This window comes from Petromyzon marinus, unplaced genomic scaffold, assembly GCF_048934315.1.
Source record: "Petromyzon marinus isolate PM22_M1 ecotype Great Lakes invasive population unplaced genomic scaffold, UKy_Petmar_22M1.pri1.0 PM_Scaffold_8, whole genome shotgun sequence".
NCBI classification, from domain to species: domain Eukaryota; kingdom Metazoa; phylum Chordata; class Hyperoartia; order Petromyzontiformes; family Petromyzontidae; genus Petromyzon; species Petromyzon marinus.
In genome coordinates this window covers 2,583,182-2,607,152 of record NW_027423688.1, presented here as the reverse complement: position 1 = coordinate 2,607,152, position 23,971 = coordinate 2,583,182, and the positions used below count along the sequence as shown (strand labels likewise).

At 53.6% G+C, this 23,971-nt stretch overlaps 1 long non-coding RNA gene across 1 annotated transcript in view; it reads right to left on the bottom strand.

Annotated features, from left to right (window-relative positions):
* Positions 1 to 19,940, bottom strand: part of LOC142923877 (uncharacterized) — a 44,387-nt gene extending 24,447 nt beyond the window's left edge. The window contains exon 1 of the long non-coding RNA XR_012940923.1: positions 19,567 to 19,940. This is a non-coding gene — a long non-coding RNA (uncharacterized LOC142923877). The remainder of the gene's footprint in view (positions 1 to 19,566) is intronic.
* Between the last annotated feature and the right edge of the window lie 4,031 nt (positions 19,941 to 23,971).

Genomic DNA, 23,971 nt, shown 5'->3' with positions numbered 1-23,971 from the left:
AATTGTATTTAATTCGGTTAATCTGGTCCATGACGCTGGGATCTTCAACGTCCACTGAAGCAGACGGCACATGGTGTCTTTGCGGTGAACACGCCTGTAGCATTAAACAGGGCGGCCGCTGGATTCAAACCGCGAACATCTACGACAAGCGGCACACGTACAACTGCTACAGACACACGCCGAGTGTGTAATCACTCAATATGTGAGTGATTACACGCAACATTGTTGCGTGATTAAACACAACGTTGTTGTGTGTGTAATCACACACAAAAATATTGATGAAACGCAACGACGTTGTGTTGAGTGTAATCACAAACAACAACGTTGTGTTGAGTGTAATCACTCAAAACGACATTGTGATGAGTGTAATCACTCACAACGACGTTGTGTTGAGTGTAATCACAAACAACAACGTTGTGTTGAGTGTAATCACTCAAAACGACGTTGTGTTGAGTGTAATTACACACAACGACGTTGTGTTGAGTGTAATCACACACAACGACGTTGTGTTTAGTGTAATCACTAACAACGACGTTGTGTTGAGAGTAATCACTTACAACAACAACAACGATGTGTTGAGTGTAATCACAGGCAACAATGTTGATGACACACAGCGTCCAACAGAGGGCGTCGTAGTCGTGCCATGGGGAGGCGGCGAGTGATGAACGCCACTGCGGCGCCGCGAAGAGATCAGAGCCGTGATATTTATTTGTACACTGGAGGAGGAATCCAATGAGCTACGAAGTTCTTTATCACAAACGTCCAGCGTCTTGGCCGTCACGATAGAACGAGGCCGATAAACGTGGAGGTATAAATGAGGGTGATGCTAAGTCGGTGTGCCGTGCCCTAAGTGAGGTTGCCATGGGCGTGTGTGTTGGCCGTGTCAGGAGCGGGTGAGGAGGACGAGGCAAGGGGTGAGGAGGACGAGGTGAAGGGTAAGAAGAACGAGGTCAGGAGGTGAGGGGTGAGGACGAGATGAGGTGTGAGGAGGACGAGATGAGGTGTGAGGAGGACGAGGAGAGGGGTGAGGAGAACGAGTGAAGAGAACGAGGGGTGAGGAGGACGAGGGGTGAGGAGGACGAGGGGTGAGGAGGACGAGGGGTGAGGAGGACGAGGGGTGAGGAGGACGAGGGGTGAGAAGGATGAGTCGAGGGGTGAGGAGGACGAGCTGAGGGGTGAGGAGGACGAGGGGTGAGGAGGACGAGCTGAGGGGTAAAGCGGATGAGCTGAGGGGTGAGGAAGACGAGGTGATGGGTGAGGATGAGGTGAGGAGTGTGGACGAGGTGAAAGGTCAAGCGGACGACGTGAGGGGTGAGGACGAGGTGAGGAAGACGAGCTGAGGGGTGAGGAGGACGAGGTGAGGAGGACGAGGGGTGAAGAGGACGAGCTGAGGAGGACGAGGTGAGGGGTGAGGAGGACGAGGTGAGGGTGAGGAGGATGAGCTGAGGGGTAAAGATGACGAGGCAAGGGGTGAGGAGGACGAGGCGAGGACGAGGTGAGGGGTGAGGAGGACGAGGGGTGAGGAGGACGAGGCGAAGGGTGAGGAGGAGGCGAGGGGTGAGAACGAGGGTTGAGGAGGACGAGGCGATGGGTGAGGAGGACGAGGCGATGGGTGAGGAGGACGAGGTGATGGGTGAGGAGGACGAGGTGATGGGTGAAGACGAGGTGAGGAGAGCGAGGGGTTAGAGAAGGACGAGATGAGGGTGAGGAGGATGAGCTAAGGGGTAAAGATGACGAGGGCGAGGACGAGGTGAGGGGTGAGGAGGACGAAGTGAGTGCGAGGTGAGGGGTGAGGAATACGAGCTGAGGGATGAGAAGGACGAGGTGAGGGGTGAGGAGGACGAGGGGTGAGGAGGACGAGGCGAGGGGTGAGGAGGAGGCGAGGGGTGAGAACGAGGGTTGAGGAGGACGAGGCAATGGGTGAGGAGGACGAGGTGATGGGTGAGGAGGACGAGGTGATGGGTGAGGACGAGGTGAGGAGAGCGAGGGGTTAGAGAAGGACGAGGTGAGGGTGAGGAGGATGAGCTAAGGGGTAAAGATGACGAGGCAAGGGGTAAAGATGACGAGGTGAGGGGTGAGGAGGACGAAGTGAGGGCGAGGTGAGGGGTGAGGAATACGAGCTGAGGGATGAGAAGGACGAGGTGAGGGGTGAGGAGGACGAGGCGACCCGAGCTCGATTCCCGCTTACAGCCACCATCACCACTGCGTCCTGGATCTCGAGAGGTCGGTTCAGCCTTAAATTAGTATCTGGTACGATGTGTACACATCGCAACTAAGGAGAAAAAGGTAGCTGAGGGTGGTCCCGGCCACCCACACAGAACATGTGTGAAACCCAGAGATTATTGCGTGAAACACGTGCAGGTCATTAGAAAAACAGGCAAATATCTTGTGTGATATCAAATATGGATCATGCGTAAAACACATACCGATCATACGCAAGAAACACACACTCAGGCAATGTATGAAAACACACTCATATGCTGCTGTAGGATATGTTGGTTCAGCAGATGTACAGGGTGATGGATTACGATGTTAAGTTTTTTTTTAAAATGGCGATGAAGAATATTGTCCATTCATTTGCAGTCCAGCCGTACACTCATTCATTCACGTGCTATCTTTTCGTCTATGCATCGGTCAATTTGCAAGTCAATTATGCAAGAGGACTCAGTCCCCCCCTGCCCCGCCCCCCTCTGCAAGTAGTAGCATCTCCCTGCACCACCCAGCTAACCCCACACTGCATGCCGCGTTCTGCGCAATGCCTCAAGTTCAAGGTCGTGTGGGTAACACATTACCGTGGTGATTATTTGAAATGTAACTTTTTATTTTACCAGGTAAGTGAGCCATATAGCTCTTTTTAAGAAGCGATCTGGTCACAAATGTCAGTTTTAACGGAGTGGCTCATCTTGTGGAAATTTATAGCAGTACAATACTCTAAACCAGGGGTCTCAAACTCGCGGCCCGCAGGCCAATTGTGGCCCGCGGAACGATATTTTGTGGCCCACTATTTGGCATCATTTATTTATTTATTTATTAATTATTATATTTTTTTTACCATAGCTCAGGCTCGTGACAGCTTCCGGTGTTTGTTGACAAGTAAGCCAACGCGAATTAGCAACGTTAGTCACTTGGTTGAAACGTGATTCCGGAGTGACACCAAGTGGAAGGAAAATATATCCTGTCACCCTGTGCAAGGTACAGAGGACTTAGGAAGTGGGCGGACTCAACAAGTGTAATCAGTGACCTAATAAAGACAACAGAGTGTTGCAATAGGAAAGGGAAAATAATTACATGGATAGCAAATAGCATGAGATGGGTGGCAAGAAAAAAAGCCAAATGTTGGTTAGAACCTGAATATTATAAAGAAGTTATAGATTATTATTACAAGAGAAACAAAGAAAAGGAAAAAGGACAGATATGTGCAATCGCAAAAGAAAATAATTTACCAAGAACAATTTAATCAAAAAGAGCAAGAAATTAAAAGATATAAAACATGAGACAATGCACTTGATGTTAAGAATGAAGACAGGTGGAGTAACATGGACACCAGAGTTAGCTCAATGGCATCCAGAGAGATTCGTTAGAGCAGAAGGATATGTAGGATGTGAACAAAAAGAAGAAAATCTAGATCACTTTATTTATGAATGTGAAAGGTATAAACACCTGAGAGAGAACACGCTTGATGAATTAAATAATGATAAGAAAAACGAAGTGCTCAAAAAAGCATGAACAATGATAAAGTTTTCAAATACCTCTCAGAATATATAGAAAGGGCATACTAAATAAGATCCCAAATACTCAGGTATTGGGATAAAAACATGTAAATATATCACCCCCACCTTCCCTGAGCTTTCCAGGATGTTCAAGCGGACCATGTGCCTTTTTGGGAGCATATATCTGTGTGAAAAGCTCTTTTGCACCATGAACTTTAATAAGTCAAAGTACAGGTCCAAACTTACTGATGAGCATTTCAAGCCATACTGAGGGTCTCAATTGCTTCCTCCCTCAAGCCAAATGTGGCTCAGCTGTGTAAGAAGAGGAAGCGCTGCCAGGTCTCTGGAAGCATGGAGTAGGTAAGAGAAGCCTATGTTCTGAAGAACCGTTCATGTTCTGAACTGTTATTAATAAAGATTGAGAAGATTGGATTACTTGCACTTTTTTTGTAATACTTGATGCGGCCCAGCCTCACCCAGACTCTACCTCCAGCGGCCCCCAAGTTGAGTTTGAGACTCCTGCTCTGAACGCATGTTTCTAAATATGGAGGGGAAAACTGGAAGACCTGGAGAACAATCCACGCGACCACGGGAGAGAGAGAGACATGCAAACTCCAAATATACAGGCGTCAGGGTCCGGATCGACCACACGACATCTTGCATACCAGGTGAAGGAGTTAACATCCCACCACCGCGGCACCCTTATGTACCAGGTTACACAGTCACGGACTCAAATGAAGACACAGTCCCTTCATTTAACAGTCTGTTCGATAAATACGTGCTGTTAGCGAGCACCTATTAAGGCTAGCATGCCACACGAGGGGGTGGGTGGTCAGTTTTACCCAGGATAGCCCTACTGGCTCTTTTCAGGAGGGTTCTACCACATTTCCCAGCAATGATTACTAGGCACAGTATATTCCAACTGGGTAATTTGCGGGCAATTGTATTTAATTCGGTTAATCTGGTCCATGACGCTGGGATCTTCAACGTCCACTGAAGCAGACGGCACATGGTGCCTTTGCGGTGAACACGCCTGTAGCATTAAACAGGGCGGCCGCTGGATTCAAACCGCGAACATCTACGACAAGCGGCACACGTACAACTGCTACAGACACACGCCGAGTGTGTAATCACTCAATATGTGAGTGATTACACGCAACATTGTTGTGTGATTAAACACAACGTTGTTGTGTGTGTAATCACACGCAAAAATATTGATGAGACGCAACGACGTTGTGTTGAGTGTAATCACAAACAACAACGTTGTGTTGAGTGTAATCACTCAAAACGACGTTGTGTTGAGTGTAATTACACACAACGACGTTGTGTTTAGTGTAATCACTAACAACGACGTTGTGTTTAGTGTAATCACTAACAACGACGTTGTGTTTAGTGTAATCACTAACAACGACGTTGTGTTGAGTGTAATCACTTACAACAACAACGTTGTGTTGAGTGTAATCACAGGCAACAATGTTGATGACACACAGCGTCCAACAGAGGGCGTCGTAGTCGTGCCATGGGGAGGTGGCGAGTGATGAACGCCACTGCGGCGCCGCAAAGAGATCAGAGCCGTGATATTTATTTATTTGTACACTGGAGGAGGAATCCGATGAGCTACGAAGTTCTTTATCACAAACGTCCAGCGTCTTGGCCGTCACGACAGAACGAGGCCGATAAACGTGGAGGTATAAATGAGGGTGATGCTAAGTCGGTGTGACGTGCCCTAAGTGAGGTTGCCATGGGCGTGTGTGTTGGCCGTGTCAGGAGCGGGTGAGGAGGACGAGGCAAGGGGTGAGGAGGGCGAGGTGAAGGGTAAGAAGAACGAGGTCAGGAGGTGAGGGGTGAGGACGAGATGAGGTGTGAGGAGGACGAGATGAGGTGTGAGGAGGACGAGGAGAGGGGTGAGGAGAACGAGTGAAGAGAACGAGGGGTGAGGAGGACGAGGGGTGAGGAGGACGAGGGGTGAGGAGGACGAGGGGTGAGGAGGATGAGGGGTGAGAAGGACGAGTCGAGGGGTGAGGAGGACGAGGTGAGGGGTGAGGAAGACGAGCTGAGGGGTGAGGAGGACGAGGGGTGAGGAGGACGAGCTGAGGGGTAAAGCGGATGAGCTGAGGGGTGAGGAAGACGAGGTGATGGGTGAGGATGAGGTGAGGGGTGTGGACGAGGTGAAAGGTCAAGCGGACGACGTGATGGGTGAGGACGAGGTGAGGAAGACGAGCTGAGGGGTGAGGAGGACGAGGTGAGGAGGACGAGGGGTGAAGAGGACGAGCAGAGGAGGACGAGGTGAGGGGTGAGGAGGACGAGGTGAGGGTGAGGAGGATGAGCTGAGGGGTAAAGATGACGAGGCAAGGGGTGAGGAGGACGAGGCGAGGACGAGGTGAGGGGTGAGGAGGACGAAGTGAGGGGTGAGGAGGACGAAGTGAGGGGTGAGTACGAGGCAAGGGGTGAGGAGAACGAGGGGTGAGGAGGACGAGGCGAGGGGTGAGGAGGAGGCGAGGGGTGAGAACGAGGGTTGAGGAGGACGAGGCAATGGGTGAGGAGGACGAGGCGATGGGTGAGGAGGACGAGGTGATGGGTGAGGGGACGAGGTGAGGAGAGCGAGGGGTTAGAGAAGGACGAGGTGAGGGTGAGGAGGATGAGCTAAGGGGTAAAGATGACGAGGGCGAGGACGATGTGAGGGGTGAGGAGGACGAAGTGAGGGCGAGGTGAGGGGTGAGGAATACGAGCTGAGGGATGAGAAGGACGAGGTGAGGGGTGAGGAGGACGAGGGGTGAGGAGGACGAGGCGAGGGGTGAGGAGGAGGCGAGGGGTGAGAACGAGGGTTGAGGAGGACGAGGCAATGGGTGAGGAGGACGAGGTGATGGGTGAGGAGGACGAGGTGATGGGTGAGGACGAGGTGAGGAAAGCGAGGGGTTAGAGAAGGACGAGGTGAGGGTGAGGAGGATGAGCTAAGGGGTAAAGATGACGAGGCAAGGGGTAAAGATGACGAGGCGAGGACGAGGTGAGGGGTGAGGAGGACGAAGTGAGGGCGAGGTGAGGGGTGAGGAATACGAGCTGAGGGATGAGAAGGACGAGGTGAGGGGTGAGGAGGACGAGGCGACCCGAGCTCGAGTCCCGCTTACAGCCACCATCACCACTGCGTCCTGGATCTCGAGAGGTCGGTTCAGCCTTAAATTAGTATCTGGTACGATGTGTACACATCGCAACTCGGGAGAAAAAGGCAGCTGAGGGTGGTCCCGGCCACCCACACAGAACATTTGTGAAACCCAGAGATTATGCGTGAAACATGTGCAGATCATTAGAAAAACAGGCAAATATCTTGTGTGATATAAAATATGGATCATGCGTAAAACACATACCGATCATACGCAAGAAACACACACTCAGGCAATGTATGAAAACACACTCATATGCTGCTGTAGGATACGTTGGTTCAGCAGATGTACAGGGTGATGGATTACAATGTTAAGTTTTTTTTTTAAATGGCGATGAAGAATATTGTCTATTCATTTGCAGTCCAGCCGTACACTCATTCATTCACGTGCTATCTTTTCGTCTATGCATCGGTCAATCCGCAAGTCAATTATGCAAGAGGACTCAGTCCCCCCCTGCCCCGCCCCCCTCTGTAAGTAGTAGCATCTCCCTGCACCACCCAGCTAACCCCACACTGCATGCCGCGTTCTGCGCGATGCCTCAAGTTCAAGGTCGTGTGGGTGACACATTACCGTGGTGATTATTTGAAATGTAACTTTTTATTTTACCAGGTAAGTGAGCCATATAGCTCTTTTTAAGAAGCGATCTGGTCACAAATGTTAGTTTTAACGGAGCGGCTCATCTTGTGGAAATTTATAGCAGTACAATACTCTAAACCAGGGGTCTCAAACTCGCGGCCCGCAGGCCAATTGTGGTCCGCGGAACGATATTTTCTGGCCCACTATTTGACATCAACTTTTATTTATTTATTAATTATTATATATTTTTTACCATAGCTCAGGCTCGTGCCAGCTTCCGGTGTTTGTTGACAAGTTAGCCAACGCGAATTAGCAACGTTAGTCACTTGGTTGAAACGTGATTCCGGAGTGACACCAAGTGGAAGGAAAATATATCCTGTCACCCAGTGCAAGGTACAGAGGACTTAGGAAGTGGGCGGACTCAACAAGTGTAATCAGTGACCTAATAAAAACAACAGAGTGTTGCAATAGGAAAGGGAAAATAATTACATGGATAGCAAATAGCATGAGATGGGTGGCAAGAACAAAAGCCAAATGTTGGTTAGAACCTGAAAATTATAAAGAAGTTATAGATTATTATTATTATTACAAGAGAAACAAAGAAAAGGAAAAAGGACAGATATGTGCAATCGCAAAAGAAAATAATTTACCAAGAACAATTTAATCAAAAAGAGCAAGAAATTAAAAGATATAAAACATGAGACAATGCACTTGATGTTAAGAATTAAGACAGATGGAGTAACATGGACACCAGAGTTAGCTCAATGGCATCCAGAGAGATTCGGTAGAGCAGAAGGATATGTAGGATGTGAACAAAAAGAAGAAAATCTAGATCACTTTATTTATGAATGTGAAAGGTATAAACACCTGAGAGAGAACACGATTGATGAATTTAATAATGATAAGAAAAACGAAGTGCTAAAAAAAAAGCATGAACAATGATAAAGTTTTCAAATACCTCTCAGAATATATAGAAAGGGCATACTAAATAAGATCCCAAATACTCAGGTATTGGGATAAAAAACATGTAAATATATCACCCCCACCTTCCCTGAGCTTTCCAGGATGTTCAAGCGGACCATGTGCCTTTTTGGGAGCACATATCTGTGTGAAAAGCTCTTTTGCACCATGAACTTTAATAAGTCAAAGTACAGGTCCAAACTTACTGATGAGCATTTCAAGCCATACTGAGGGTCTCAATTGCTTCCTCCCTCAAGCCAAATGTGGCTCAGCTGTGTAAGAAGAGGAAGCGCTGCCAGGTCTCTGGAAGCATGGAGTAGGTAAGAGAAGCCTATGTTCTGAAGAACCGTTCATGTTCTGAACTGTTATTAATAAAGATTGAGAAGATTGGATCAGTTGCACTTTTTTTTGGAATACTTGATGAGGCCCAGCCTCACCCAGACTCTACCTCCAGCGGCCCCCAGGTAAGTTGAGTTTGAGACTCCTGCTCTAAACGCATGTTTCTAAATATGGAGTGAAAAAATGGAAGACCTGGAGAACAATCCACGCGACCACGGGAGAGAGAGAGACATGCAAACTCCAAATATACAGGCGTCAGGGTCCGGATCGAACCCACGACATATTACATACCAGGTGAAGGAGTTAACATCCCACCACCGCGGCAGCCTTATGTACCAGGTTACACAGTCACGGACTGAAATGAAGACACAGTCCCTTCATTTAACAGTCTGTTCGATAAATAAGTGCTGTTAGCGAGCACCTATTAAGGCTAGCATGCCACACGAGGGGGTGGGTGGTCAGTTTCAGGAGGGTTCTACCACATTTTCCAGCAATGATTACTAGGCACAGTATATTCCAACTGGGTAATTTGCGGGCAATTGTATTTAATTCGGTTAATCTGGTCCATGACGCTGGGATCTTCAACGTCCACTGAAGCAGACGGCACATGGTGTCTTTGCGGTGAACACGCCTGTAGCATTAAACAGGGCGGCCGCTGGAATCAAACCGCGAACATCTACGACAAGCGGCACACGTACAACTGCTACAGACACACGCCGAGTGTGTAATCACTCAATATGTGAGTGATTACACGCAACATTGTTGTGTGATTAAACACAACGTTGTTGTGTGTGTAATCACACACAAAAATATTGATGAGACGCAACGACGTTGTGTTGAGTGTAATCACAAACAACAACGTTGTGTTGAGTGTAATCACTCAAAACGACATTGTGTTGAGTGTAATTACACACAACGACGTTGTGTTGAGTGTAATCACAACAACAACGATGTGTTGAGTGTAATCACAGGCAACAATGTTGATGACACACAGCGTCCAACAGAGGGCGTCGTAGTCGTGCCATGGGGAGGCGGCGAGTGATGAACGCCACTGCGGCGCCGCAAAGAGATCAGAGCCGTGATATTTATTTGTACACTGGAGGAGGAATCCGATGAGCTACGAAGTTTTTTTTTTATCACAAACGTCCAGCGTCTTGGCCGTCACGATAGAACGAGGCCGATAAACGTGGAGGTATAAATGAGGGTGATGCTAAGTCGGTGTGCCGTGCCCTAAGTGAGGTTGCCATGGGCGTGTGCGTTGGCCGTGTCAGGAGCGGGTGAGGAGGACGAGGCAAGGGGTGAGGAGGACGAGGTGAAGGGTAAGAAGAACGAGGTCAGGAGGTGAGGGGTGAGGAGGACGAGATGAGGGGTGAGGAGGACGAGATGAGGTGTGAGGAGGACGAGGGGTGAGGAGGACGAGGGGTGAGGAGGACGAGGGGTGAGGAGGACGAGGGGTGCCGAAGACGAGGGGTGAGGAGGACGAGGGATGAGGAAGACGAGGGGTGAAGAGAACGAGGGGTGAGGAGGACGGGGGGTGAGGAGGACGAGGGGTGAGGAGGACGAGGGGTGAGGAGGACAGGAGTGAGGAGGACGAGGGGTGAGGAGAGTGAGGGGTGAGGAGTAAGAAGAACGAGTTGTGGGGGTGAGGACGAGGTGAGGGGTGAGAACGAGGTGAGGGTTGAGGACAAGTGAGGTGGACGAGGTGAGGGGTGAGAATGAGGTGAGGGGTCAAGAGGGCGAGGTGAGGGGTCAAGCGGACGACGTGAGGGGTAAGGAGGACGAGGTGAGGAGTGAGGAGGATGAGGAGCGGGGTGCGGTGGACGAGCGAGGGGTGAGGAGGACGAGGGGCGAGGAGGACGGGGGGTGAGAAGGAAGAAGAACGAGGTGTGGGGGTGAGGAGGACGACGGGTGAGGAGGACGAGGTGAGGGCTGAGGAGAGCGAGGGGTGAGGAGAGCGAGGGGTGAGGAGAGCGAGGGGTGAGGACAGCGAGGGGTGAGGAGGACGAGGGGTGAGGAGGACGAGGGGTGAGTAGGTGAGGAGCAGGGTGCGGTGGACGAGCGAGGGGTGAGGACGGGGGGTGAGAAGAAAAACGAGGTGTGGGGGTGAGGACGAGGGTTGAGGAGAGCGAGGGTTGAGGAGAGCGAGGGTTGAGGAGAGCGAGGGGTGAGGAGAGCGAGGGGTGAGGAGAGCGAGGGGTGAGGAGAGCGAGGGGTGAGGAGAGCGAGGGGTGAGGAGAGCGAGGGGTGAGGAGAGCGAGGGGTGAGGAGGACGAGGGGTGAGGAGAGCGAGGGTTGAGGAGAGCGAGGGGTGAGGAGAGCGAGGGGTGAGGAGAGCGAGGGGTGAGGAGGACGAGGGGTGAGGAGAACGAGTCGAGGGGTGAGGAGGACGAGGGTTGAGGAGAGCGAGGGTTGAGGAGAGCGAGGGTTGAGGAGAGCGAGGGGTGAGGAGAGCGAGGGGTGAGGAGAGCGAGGGGTGAGGAGGACGAGGGGTGAGGAGGACGAGGGGTGAGGAGGACGAGGGGTGAGGAGAACGAGTCGAGGGGTGAGGAGGAAGAGGTGAGGGGTATGAAGAACGCGGTGTGGGTGAGAAGGACGAGGTGAGGAGTGAAGCGGGCGAGGCGTGAGGATGACGAAGCGCGGGGTGCGGTGGACGAGGTGAGGGGTGAGGAAGACGAGCTGAGGGGTGAGGAGAACGAGCGGTGAGGAGGACAATGGGTGAGGACGAGGGGCGAGGAAGGTGAGGTGAGGGGTGAGTAGGATGAGTCGAGTGGTGAGGACAAGATGAGGGGTAAGAAGAACGAGGTGAGGGGTGAGGAGGACGAGGTGAGCGGTGAGGACGACGACGGGTGAGGAGGACGAGCTGAGGTGAGAGGTGAGGACGAGTCGAGGGGTGAGGAGGACGAGGTGAAAGGTGAGGCGGACGAGGGGTGAGGAGGACGATGGGTGAGAAAGATGAGGGGTGCGGAGGACGAGTCGAGGGGTGAGGAGGAAGAGGTGAGGGGTAAGAAGAACGAGGTGTGGGTGAGAAGGACGAGGTGAGGGGTGAGGTGGGCGAGGCGTGAGGATGACGAGGCGCGGGGTGCGGTGGACGAGGTGAGGTGAGGGGTGAGGAAGACGAGCTGAGGGGTGAGGAGGACGAGGGGTGAGGAGATGAGGGGTGCGGAGGACGAGTCGAGGGGTGAGGAGGAAGAGGTGAGGGGTAAGAAGAACGCGGTGTGGGTGAGAAGGACGAGGTGAGGGGTGAGGTGGGCGAGGCGTGAGGATGACGAGGCGCGGGGTGCGGTGGACAAGGTGAGGTGAGGGGTGAGAATGACGAGCTGAGGGGTGAGGAGAACGAGGGGTGAGGAGAACGAGCGGTGAGGAGGACAATGGGTGAGGACAATGGGTGAGGAGGGTGAGGTGAGGTGAGGGGTGAGAAGGACGAGTCGAGTGGTGAGGAGGACAAGATGAGGGGTAAGAAGAACGAGGTGTGGAGTGAGGAGGACGAGGCAAATGGTGAGGACAGCGAGGGGAGGGGAGGACGAGGAGTGAGGACGAGCTAAGGGTGAGGAGGACGAGGTGAGCGGTGAGGGCGACGACGGGTGAGGAGGACGAGCTGAGGTGAGGACGAGTCGAGGGGTGAGGAGGACGAGGGGTGAGAAGGACGAGGGGTGAGGAGGACGAGGGGTGAGGAGAGTGAGGGGTGAGGAGTAAGAAGAACGAGCTGTGGGGGTGAGGAGGACGAGGTGAAGGGTGAGAACGAGGTGAGGGGTCAAGAGGACGAGGTGAGGGGTCAAGCGGACGACGTGAGGGGTAAGGAGGACGAGGTGAGGGGTGAGGAGGATGAGGAGCAGGGTGCGGTGGACGAGCGAGGGGTGAGGAGGACGAGGGGCGAGGAGGACGGGGGGTGAGAAGGAAGAAGAACGAGGTGTGGGGTGAGGAGGACGAGGGGTGAGGAGGACGAGGCGAGGGCTGAGGAGAGCGAGGCGTGAGAGCTAGGGGTGAGGAGGACGAGGGGTGAGGAGGACGAGGGGTGAGGAGGACGAAGGGTGAGGAGGTGAGGAGCTTGGTGCGGTGGACGAGCGAGGGGTGAGGACGGGGGGTGAGAAGAAAAACGAGGTGTGGGGGTGAGGACGAGGGTTGAGGAGAGCGAGGGGTGAAGAGAGCGAGGGGTGAGGACGAGGGGTGAGGAGGACGAGGGGTGAGGAGGTGAAGGGTGCGGAGGACGAGCTGAGGGGTGAGGAGAACGAGGGGTGAGGAGGACGAGGGGTGAGGACAATGGGTGAGGAGGACAATGGGTGAGGAGGACGAGGGGTGAGGAGGGTGAGGTGAGGGGTGAGTAGGACGAGTCGAGTGGTGAGGAAGACAAGATGAGGGGTAAGAAGAACGAGGTGTGGGGTGAGGAGGACGAGGCAAATGGTGAGGACAGCGAGGGGAGGGGAGGACGAGGAGGACGAGCTAAGGGTGAGGAGGACGAGGCGAGGGAGAGGTGAGGGGTGAGGAGGACGAGGTGAGCGGTGAGGACGGCGACGGGTGAGGAGGACGAGCTGAGGTGAGAGGTGAGGACGAGTCGAGGGGTGAGGAGGACGAGGTGAAAGGTGAGGCGGACGAGGGGTGAGGAGGACGATGGGTGAGGAAGATGAGGCGTGAGGGGTGAGGAGGACGAGGGGTGAGGGGTGAGGAGGACGAGAAGTGAGGAGGACGGGGGGTAAGAAGTAAGAAGAACGAGGTGTGGGGGTGAGGAGGACGAGGCGAGGGCTGAGGAGAGCGAGGGGTGAGGAGGACGAGGGGTGAGGAGGACGAGGGGTGAGGAGGACGAGGGGTGAGGAGGTGAGGAGCAGGGTGCGGTGGACGAGCGAGGGGTGAGGACGGGGGGTGAGAAGAAAAACGAGGTGAGGACGAGGGTTGAGGAGAGCGAGGGGTGAGGAAGACGAGGGGTGAGGAAGACGAGGGGTGAGGAAGACGAGGGGTGAGGAGAGCGAGGGGTGAGGAAGACGAGGGGTGAAGAAGACGAGGGGTGAGGAGAGCGAGGGGTGAGGAGGTCGAGGGGTGAGGAGGACGAGTCGAGGGGTGAGGAGGAAGAGGTGAGGGGTAAGAAGAACGCGGTGTGGGTGAGAAGGACGAGGTGAGGGGTGAGTAGGACGAGTCGAGTGGTGAGGAGGACAAGATGAGGGGTAAGAAGAACGAGGTGTGGGGTGAGGAGGACGAGGCAAATGGTGAGGACAGCGAGGGGAGGGGAGGACGAGGAGTGAGGACGAGCTAAGGGTGAGGAGGACGAGGGAGAGGTGAGGGGTGAGGACGACGACGGGTGAGGAGGACGAGCTGAGGTGAGAGGTGAGGACGAGTTGAGGGGTGAGGAGGACGAGGTGAAACGTGAGGCGGACGAGGGGTGAGGAGGACGATGGGTGAGGAAGATGAGGACGAGGGGTGAGGAAGATGAGGCGAGGGGTGAGGAGGACGAGGGGTGAGGAGGACGAGGTGAGGGGTGAGGAAGACGAGCTGAGGGGTGAGGAGGACGAGGGGTGAGGAGGACGAGCTGAGGGGTAAAGCGGATGAGGTGAGGGGTGAGGAAGACGAGGTGATGGGTGAGGATGAGGTGAGGGGTGTGGACGAGGTGAAAGGTCAAGCGGACGACCTGAGGGGTGAGGACGAGGTGAGGAAGACGAGCTGAGGGGTGAGGAGGACGAGGTGAGGAGGACGAGGGGTGAAGAGGACGAGCTGAGGAGGACGAGGTGACGGGTGAGGAGGACGAGGTGAGGGTGAGGAGGATGAGCTGAGGGGTAAAGATGACGAGGCAAGGGGTGAGGACGAGGCGAGGACGAGGTGAGGGGTGAGGAGGACGAAGTGAGGGGTGAGGAGGATGAAGTGAGGGGTGAGTACGAGGCGAGGGGTGAGGAGAACGAGGGGTGAGGAGGACGAGGGGTGAGGAGGACGAGGGGTGAGGAGGACGAGGGGTGAGGAAGACGAGGGGTGAGGAAGACGAGGGGTGAGGAGGACGAGGGGTGAGGAGAGTGAGGGGTGAGGAGGACGAGGGGTGAGGAGGGCGAGAGTGAGGAGGACGAGAGTGAGCAGGACGAGGGCTGAGGAGAGTGAGGGGTGAGGAGTAAGAAGAACGAGCTGTGGGGGTGAGGACGAGGTGAGGGGTGAGAACGAGGTGAGGGTTGAGGACAAGTGAGGTGGACGAGGTGAGGGGTGAGAATGAGGTGAGGGGTGAGAATGAGGTGAGGGGTCAAGAGGACGAGGTGAGGGGTCAAGCGGACGACGTGAGGGGTAAGGAGGACGAGGTGAGGGGTGAGGAGGATGAGGAGCAAGGTGCGGTGGACGAGCGAGGGGTGAGGAGGATGAGAAGTGAGGAGGACGGGGGGTGAGACGTAAGAAGAACGAGGTGTGTGGGTGAGGAGGACGAGGCGAGGGCTGAGGAGAGCGAGGGGTGAGGACGGGGGGTGAGAAGAAAAACGAGGTGAGGACGAGGGTTGAGGAGAGCGAGGGGTGAGGAAGACGAGGGGTGAGGAGAGCGAGGGGTGAGGAGGACGAGGGGTGATGAGAACGAGGGGTGAGGAGGACGAGAGGTAAGGAGGTGAGGGGTGCGAAGGACGAGTCGAGGGGTGAGGAGGAAGAGGTGAGGGGTAAGAAGAACGCGGTGTGGGTGAGAAGGACGAGGTGAGGGGTGAGGTGGGCGAGGCGTGAGGATGACGAGGCGCGGGGTGCGGTGGACGAGGTGAGGTGAGGGGTGAGGAAGACGAGCTGAGGGGTGAGGAGAACGAGGGGTGAGGAGAACGAGCGGTGAGGAGGACGATGTGTGAGGAGGACGATGGGTGAGGAGGACGAGGGGTGACGAGGGGTGAGGAGGGTGAGGTGAGGGGTGAGTAGGACGAGTCGAGTGGTGAGGAGGACAAGATGAGGGGTAAGAAGAACGAGGTGTGGGGTGAGGAGGACGAGGCAAATGGTGAGGACAGCGAGGGGAGGGGAGGACGAGGAGTGAGGACGAGCTAAGGGTGAGGAGGACGAGGCGAGGGAGGGGTGAGGGGTGAGAAGGACGAGGTGAGCGGTGAGGACGACGACGGGTGAGGAGGACGAGCTGAGGTGAGAGGACGAGTCGAGGGGTGAGGAGGACGAGGGGTGAGGAGGACGAGGGGTGAGGAGGACGATGGGTGAGAAGGACGAGTCGAGGGGTGAGGAGGACGAGGTGAGGGGGGAGGAAGACGAAGTGATGGGTGAGGATGAGGTGAGGGGTGTGGACGAGGTGAAAGGTCAAGCGGACGACGTGAGGGTTGAGAGGACGAGCTGAGGAGGACGAGGTGAGGGGTGAGGAGGACGAGGTGAGGGTGAGGAGGATGAGCTGAGGGGTAAAGATGACGAGGCAAGGGGTGAGGAGGACGAGGCGAGGACGAGGTGAGGGGTGAGGAGGACGAAGTGAGGGGTGAGGAGAACGAGGGGTGAGAACGAGGGTTGAGGAGGACGAGGTGATGGGTGAGGACGAGGTGATGGGTGAGGACGAGGTGAGGAGAGCGAGGGGTTAGAGAAGGACGAGGTGAGGGTGAGGAGGATGAGCTAAGGGGTAAAGATGACGAGGCAAGGGGTGAGGACGAGGCGAGGACGAGGGGTGAGGAGGACGAAGTGAGGGGTGAGGAGAACGAGGGGTGAGAACGAGGGTTGAGGAGAACGAGGCGATGGGTGAGGAGGACGAGGTGATGGGTGAGGACGAGGTGAGGAGAGCGAGGGGTTAGAGAAGGACGAGGTGAGGGTGAGGAGGATGAGCTAAGGGGTAAAGATGACGAGGCAAGGGGTGAGGACGAGGCGAGGACGAGGTGAGGGGTGAGGAGGACGAAGTGAGGGCGAGGTGAGGGGTGAGGAATACGAGCTGAGGGATGAGAAGGACGAGGTGAAGGGTGAGGAGGACGAGGCGAGGGGTGAGAACGAGGGGTGAAGGTGAACGGGGTGAGGAGGACGAGGCGAGATGCGAGGACGGGGTGAGGACGAGGTGAAGGGTGAGGAGGAGGTGATGTTTGATTCGTGACAAAACATGTAATAAAGTTATTAATAACAATCTGAAGTATAGTCAATTATTCACGTCTACTACATAGAGTGCAGGTAGCCGTGTGAGGATGAGGTGAGAACGAGGTGAGGGGTAAGGACGAGGTGAGTAGAACGAGAGGCGAGGGGTGAGAACGAGGTGAGGGTTGAGGACGACGGGTGAGGTGGACGAGGTGAGGGGTGAGGATGAGGCGAGGGGTGAGGATGAGGCGAGGGGTGAGGATGAGGCGAGGGGTGAGGATGAGGCGAGGGGTGAGGATGAGGCGAGGGGTGAGGATGAGGCGAGGGGTGAGGATGAGGCGAGGGGTGAGGATGAGGCGAGGGGTGAGGATGAGGCGAGGGGTGAGGATGAGGCGAGGGGTGAGGATGAGGCGAGGGGTGAGGATGAGGCGAGGGGTGAGGATGAGGCGAGCGGTGAGGACGAGGTGAGTAGAACGGGGGTGAGGACGAGGCGAGGGGTGAGGAGGGCGAGGGGTGAGGAGGGCGAGGGGTGAGGAGGGCGAGGGGTGAGGAGGGCGAGGGGTGAGGAGGGCGAGGGGTGAGGAGGGCGAGGGGTGAGGAGGGCGAGGGGTGAGGAGGGCGAGGGGTGAGGAGGGCGAGGGGTGAGGAGGGCGAGGGGTGAGGAGGGCGAGAGGTGAGGAGGGCGAGGGGTGAGGAGGGCGAGGGGTGAGGAGGGCGAGGGGTGAGGAGGGGTGAGGAGGGGTGAGGAGGGCGAGGGGTGAGGAGGGCGAGGGGTGAGGAGGGCGAGGGGTGAGGAGGGCGAGGGGTGAGGAGGGCGAGGGGTGAGGAAGGCGAGGGGTGAGGAGGGCGAGGGGTGAGGAGGGCGAGGGGTGAGGAGGGCGAGGGGTGAGGAGGGCGAGGTGAGGGGTTAGGGGTGAGGAGGACGAGGTTAGGGGTGAGGAGGACGAGGCTAGGGGTGAGGAGGACGAGGCTAGGGGTGAGGAGGACGAGGCTAGGGGTGAGTAGGACGAGTCGAGTGGTGAGGAGGACAAGATGAGGGGTAAGAAGAACGAGGTGTGGGGTGAGGAGGACGAGGCAAATGGTGAGGACAGCGAGGGGAGGACGAGGAGTGAGGACGAGGTAAGGGTGAGGAGGACGAGGCGAGGGGTGAGAAGGACGAGGTGAGCGGTGAGGACGACGACGGGTGAGGAGGACGAGCTGAGGTGAGAGGACGAGTCGAGGGGTGAGGAGGACGAGGGGTGAGGAAGATGAGGCGAGGGGTGAGGAAGATGAGGTGAGGGGTGACGAGGACGAGGGGTGAGGAGGATGAGGGGTGAGAAGGACGAGGTGAGGGGTGAGGAAGACGAGGTGATGGGTGAGGATGAGGTGAGGGGTGTGGACGAGGTGAAAGGTCAAGCGGACGACGTGAGGGGTGAGGACGAGGTGAGGAGGACGAGGGGTTAAGAGGACGAGCTGAGGAGGACAAGGTGAGGGGTGAGGAGGACGAGGTGAGGGTGAGGAGGATGAGCTGAGGGGTAAAGATGACGAGGCAAGGGGTGAGGAGGACGAGGCGAGGACGAGGTGAGGGGTCAGGAGGACGAAGTGAGGGGTGAGGAGAACGAGGGGTGAGAACGAGGGTTGAGGAGGACGAGGCGATGGGTGAGGAGGACGAGGTGATGGGTGAGGACGAGGTGATGGGTGAGGACGAGGTGAGGAGAGCGAGGGGTTAGAGAAGGACGAGGTGAGGGTGAGGAGGATGAGCTAAGGGGTAAAGATGACGAGGCAAGGGGTGAGGACGGGGCGAGGACGAGGTGAGGGGTGAGGAGGACGAAGGGAGGGCGAGGTGAGGGGTGAGGAATACGAGCTGAGGGGTGAGGACGAGGTGAGGGGTGAGAAGGACGAGGCGAGGGGTGAAAACGAGGGGTGAAGGAGAACGGGGTGAGGAGGACGAGGCGAGATGCGAGGACGGGGTGAGGACGAGGTGAAGGGTGAGGAGGAGGTGATGTTTGATTCGTGACAAAACATGTAATAAAGTTATTAATAACAATCTGAATTATAGTCAATTATTCACATCTACTACAAAGAGTGCAGGTAGCCGTGTGAGGATGAGGTGAGAACGAGGTGAGGGGTACGGACGAGGTGAGTAGAACGAGAGGCGAGGGGTGAGAACGAGGTGAGGGATGAGGACGACGGGTGAGGTGGACGAGGTGAGGGGTGAGGATGAGGCGAGGGGTGAGGATGAGGCGAGCGGTAAGGACGAGGTGAGTAGAACGGGGGTGAGGATGAGGCGAGGGGTGAGAACGAGGTGAGAAGATGAGGGGTGAGGAGAACGAGGGGTGAGGAGAACGAGGGGTGAGGAGAACGAGGGGTGAGGAGAACGAGGGGTGAGGAGAACGAGGGGTGAGGAGGGCGAGGTGAGGGGTTAGGGGTGAGGAGGACGGGGTTAGGGGTGAGGAGGACGAGGCTAGGGGTGAGGAGGACGAGGCTAGGGGTGATGAGGATGAGGTGAGGTCGGTAAGGGAGGTGTCCGTCTCCGGAGTGTTGCATGATATTTGTTGCTATGCTCGATGTTTGGTTGGTGACATAACATTCAATAAAGTTCTAAATAACATCCTGAAAGATAATAAATTACTCGTGTCTGCTGCATAGAGGCCAGGTACCCGCGTTTGCCTTCTGCGTGTGCGTGTAGATAAATCAGAATCTGTATTTTACATGAGTTTTGACGTTCTCTTTCACACACGTCCAGAAGGGTCGGGTTAGCCAGTTGCATCAACAACAAAATGCAATTAAAGATACTCGAGTAAGGATTGAGAAAATGTAGTCAAGTCACGAATAAATGTCATGTAAAATCAAACTGTGCAAGCTCATACCTTCTTGTAGATTTGTCAACATCAAATCCAAGCTTGGGCAAGATGGCAAAACACCAACAGTCAAAGTACCATACCAAGACAGTGGCCTCGATTAAATTGCATTCAAACATTGAACTCTCGACACGTGGGTGAAGAGGTTCCGAGTTTCAAATCGCAGACGCAAAAGCCGCGTCGAGAACTTTGAGCCCTGGCTGATACGGAGGCAGCTTCCTCTGCCCCCATAGGGTGCCTGGGGGCACGTGATCTGGCTCCGCCCATGGTAGGCGGGGCCAATTGCGTCACTTCCTGCGCACTCACCTCCGACCCCAATGGCGTTACGTCACTCCGGCAGGGCGAGCGAGCTGAGCGGCTGCGTTTGTCTCTTGCGCCCCCAACAGGAGCCATGAAGTTCTTCAAGAGACGGCAGCAGATGCAAGCGACGCTGGAGACTCCAAATTCGTCAACAGTGGAGGTGAGTGGCGCCACCTCTTGCGTTGGAGTTATACGAAGTAACAAATAAAGTACTGTGATCACATCGAGAAAAAATATTATTTTTTAAAATATTTAAATTTTACTTTAAATTGAGCGCTTGATGCGTGGGTAACGAGGTTCATAGTTTAAGATCACATATTGAGAGTTTCATCAAGGATTTTAGTCGGAGAAAGCTTTCTCTGGGCAGTTGGTCCTTGTTTGCGTTGCCAAGGTGATAGCATCTCGTGTCAACTGCCATTTCCCAGCAGCTGTGCCTGGGGGTCACGTGACGTTTGGTGACGCAATAAGGCCCGAGCCATTGGCTCCGCCCTTTTTGGGTAAAGCCAGTGACGTAACCACTGCCATAGATGACGTCATCACTGTATTCGATGCCTTCTTCACTGAAATTGACGTCGTCACTGTAATTGATGACGTCATCACTAATCGATGTCGTCATCGCTGTAGTCGATGGCGTAATCGCTGCATCTGATGACGGCATCGCTGCATTTGATTACGTCAGCGCTGCATTTGATTACGTCAGCGCTGCGGGCTCCTTATCGCTGCGTGGTGGCCTGTAATTCGGGCAAAGCCAGCGATCTGAGCACCTGTGTTTCTTTATCTGCGTCGGCAAGAATATACATGATATTCTTCAACAGACCACAGTTGAGAAAGCAACACATGAGACAATGAATGTGTCAACAGTGTAGGTGCGTAGTGCCACCTCTTGGGGGCCGTCCATAAATGACGTCACGCACTTGGGGGGGGGGCAGACATTTGTGACGATGTGTGACGGGGGGGGGGTTTGAGAAATGTGATGTCACATCAAAATGCGCAATTTTAAATAAAAATAGACAACACGTTCTACTTAATTAAATAGACTTTTTAATAAATGTTCTACAACATCAGAGTGCAGCACCACATTAATACGCACTACAATGGCAATAGTTTAAGATATTTTCTTGTTCATGTTTTTTGTTTGTTGCGGTTGCACCCGATTCAAGGGCTGAATGGCTCACAGGGCTATACCAAATAAATGGAACTGTGAACTAAAGCGATTTGAAGCATGTTTTGATGTCAGAGGAGTTGTACTCGGTAAGAGAGGTAGGGGACAGACAAATCTAGGCTGGAGTGGAGGCCACCACTCTGCCACTTACCAGCTAAAATGCAAACGTGTATGGAATGATAAAAAAAGCTTTGCCCCAACACCAGATTGACACCTTTTACAAGGCAGCAAGTCCGCATGAACCACAAATACCTGCTAACACCAGTGGCGAGGGATATCTGAGCCAGTGTTGGGACTCCCCTATGTCGACTTAGGCTGAAATGAATACAGGCAGTCTCGCTTAGGGCTCAAGATGCCTATGTGGAGAAGTGAGCATTCAGGAAATCAGCGCGAAAAGGGTTATACCATTATATATGGGGATGACTTCTCGACAGCGTTATCTCTTATGAACAATAAATGAGGGCTTCATTGGAGTATCAGCGCTATTTTATAAGAGTAATAAAACAGATGGTAAACATTCCATCAAACGAATTTTTTTTTTAATAATAGCATCAGGAAGTATTATGTACTGTACTCACCAGTGTAACCGCCATATGCTCACTCACCTCGACCGGCCTTATCACTGGCATGTTGACATTCCCAGACATTTTGGGGCTAAGGCAGAGAGACCAAGGAGGAGCAAACACGTCGGCGGACGAGTTTGTCTTTTAAAAATTGGCGAGCGCTGTGTGGCTCAGAGCGTACTGTGATAAAACTGAATATCAAATTAACCTTATGGCGGGACCCCGAGGTCCCGAATAAACGTAAGTCATTGGCTGAGCGAATGTAAATGAAGATGATGTGGGTGCGTTTCCTAGGCCAGCGCTGCTGCGCATTCTACCACTCTGTTTAGGCTGTGCGGGGAATCGTGGTGTTGCCTTTGCTTGGGTGTGTGGGTGTCAGCCCATCTGTTCTATGTGTGTATACCTGTGTATTAGGCACCTCACTTGCCATGTGCCATGGTGTTGTCTCCACCATCCGATGGCGAATGGCATGTCACGATGCGATTGAAGGCAGGATTTACGCTGGGAGGAGCTAACGTGCCCGTGCCATGTGCCCTTGCTCCCGTCGCAGTTGGAAATGCCGGAAAAGGAAATGCACCACCTGTCCCGGGAGGTGTCGACCCTGCGGGACAATCTGAGCAGGGCAAGAGCGCAGTTCGCCACCCTGCGTGGCTCACTGAGCCAGACAGAGAAGAGTCTCCTCGAGATGCTGCACCAACTTAAGAAAAACCATGCTGAGGAGGTACTGTGGCCACCACCAACCCCCCTGTCCCCTTGTTACACGGAGCACGGCTAAAGTGAAACTTCGTTTGTCAAGATTTCGCCGATCTTACATTTACATGCAAATTTCATCAAGCCCTGCCCACTGACCCTTGAGCTACACCCATCTCAAACCTTTTTAACTCCCTACCTTAGCAGCGCTCCCGCCATATATTTTTTCCTGCCTCGGCAGCTCTCCTGCCATATCCTTCACTTGATGACGATTGCTTGTGTTGCGATCGAAACGTCGTGATATTGTTATTATTTTATTATTTTTGTATCTACATGGCCTTACCGAAAGACCCAAATAATGTGTTCACGTTGTGAAGCTGCGTGGCACACAAGCAGAGATAACAAAACCTCAACATATTCGTCAATAACGCTGCAATGGATATTGCTTTGACTTCTCTGATGTGATGAAGGCCCATTGCCTGAAACATCACCTTTTAGAAGCTCTGCCCTATTAAGTGCATCATTATTGATTCATGCGTTGAGTTTTTATTCAGAGTTACGATCTGAACGTCAAGGAAATGGCACATTAAATGAGTGCATTCTGGGAGGTAGCTAGGTGCCCCAGGGGTCAGACATGCTGTGCCAGCATGGCTGAGATGCCAGGATTGAATGTGGATTACAGCTGCCCAACCACAGTGATTAAACCGGATTCTCAAGCATAGTGGTCTCAGCCTAGTTGCAAATGAGTGCACAAAAAACCCATCTAATTATATTTTGGTTCCGTAATAAATTTTGCTAAATTCACTGTAGCGAGTGGTCCATGGTTTTATTCCCAATAATGTTGAAAACGAAAGATAAAAGCAGATCAAACTAAATTTTTGTATCATAGCATCTCCCCACATAATGTGCATGTATTATGTTTTATTGATTAATACATCTGTACGGTGCTGACCAGCATGGGGAAGTATAGTCAAACACATTCCCATGACCGACATGGTGTGAGGAGGCGTTGTGAGTTATTTGTTTTGAATATTGACTCAATTTGAAGATGAACATTTGGGTGCAACGAGTTTCTTCATTATCTTATGATGAAGAACGTTGCCATGTTGTATGCACGCTTACCAATCGTTGATTGATGTATACAATGTATCATGGTTCTATTTTTTGACTTTCTATTATCATTCTAAATATTTTAAACGTGATTGTGGTATGTTCAATAAGACCACAGGTGTTTACCTTGCATATTTTTGTAGTTCTTGATTTGTTTACAATAGAATCTCAATTTCTTATTTTCATCTTGAAAAGCATTCACTGCACGTGCGTCCGTCTGCATGCGAGGCGCCTGTATGTGCGTCTCTGTACTCAATGCCCGTGTCTCCGCATTCTTATCTTGTCTCCCTCTGCATGTTCTGCCTTTGGCTATGTACATCTCTCTCCACATGCACTGTCTTTCCATAATGTGTCCAAATTTGTATGACTTGCTTGTGTCTTTGTGTGTATGTCTCTGCATCTGTAATTTATTTTCTTGTGCCTCCTGCCCATGTCTATAGTCTCTTATCTCTCTGTACAACTACATGCTCCGTGTGTCTGTATGTCTGTACCTGTCCTCATCTGCACGCTGCATGTGTCTGTGATGAAGGGCTGCCCACCTATGCATGCACGTGCCTGTGACACTGTGCCCTTCTGCCCGTGAGCAGCT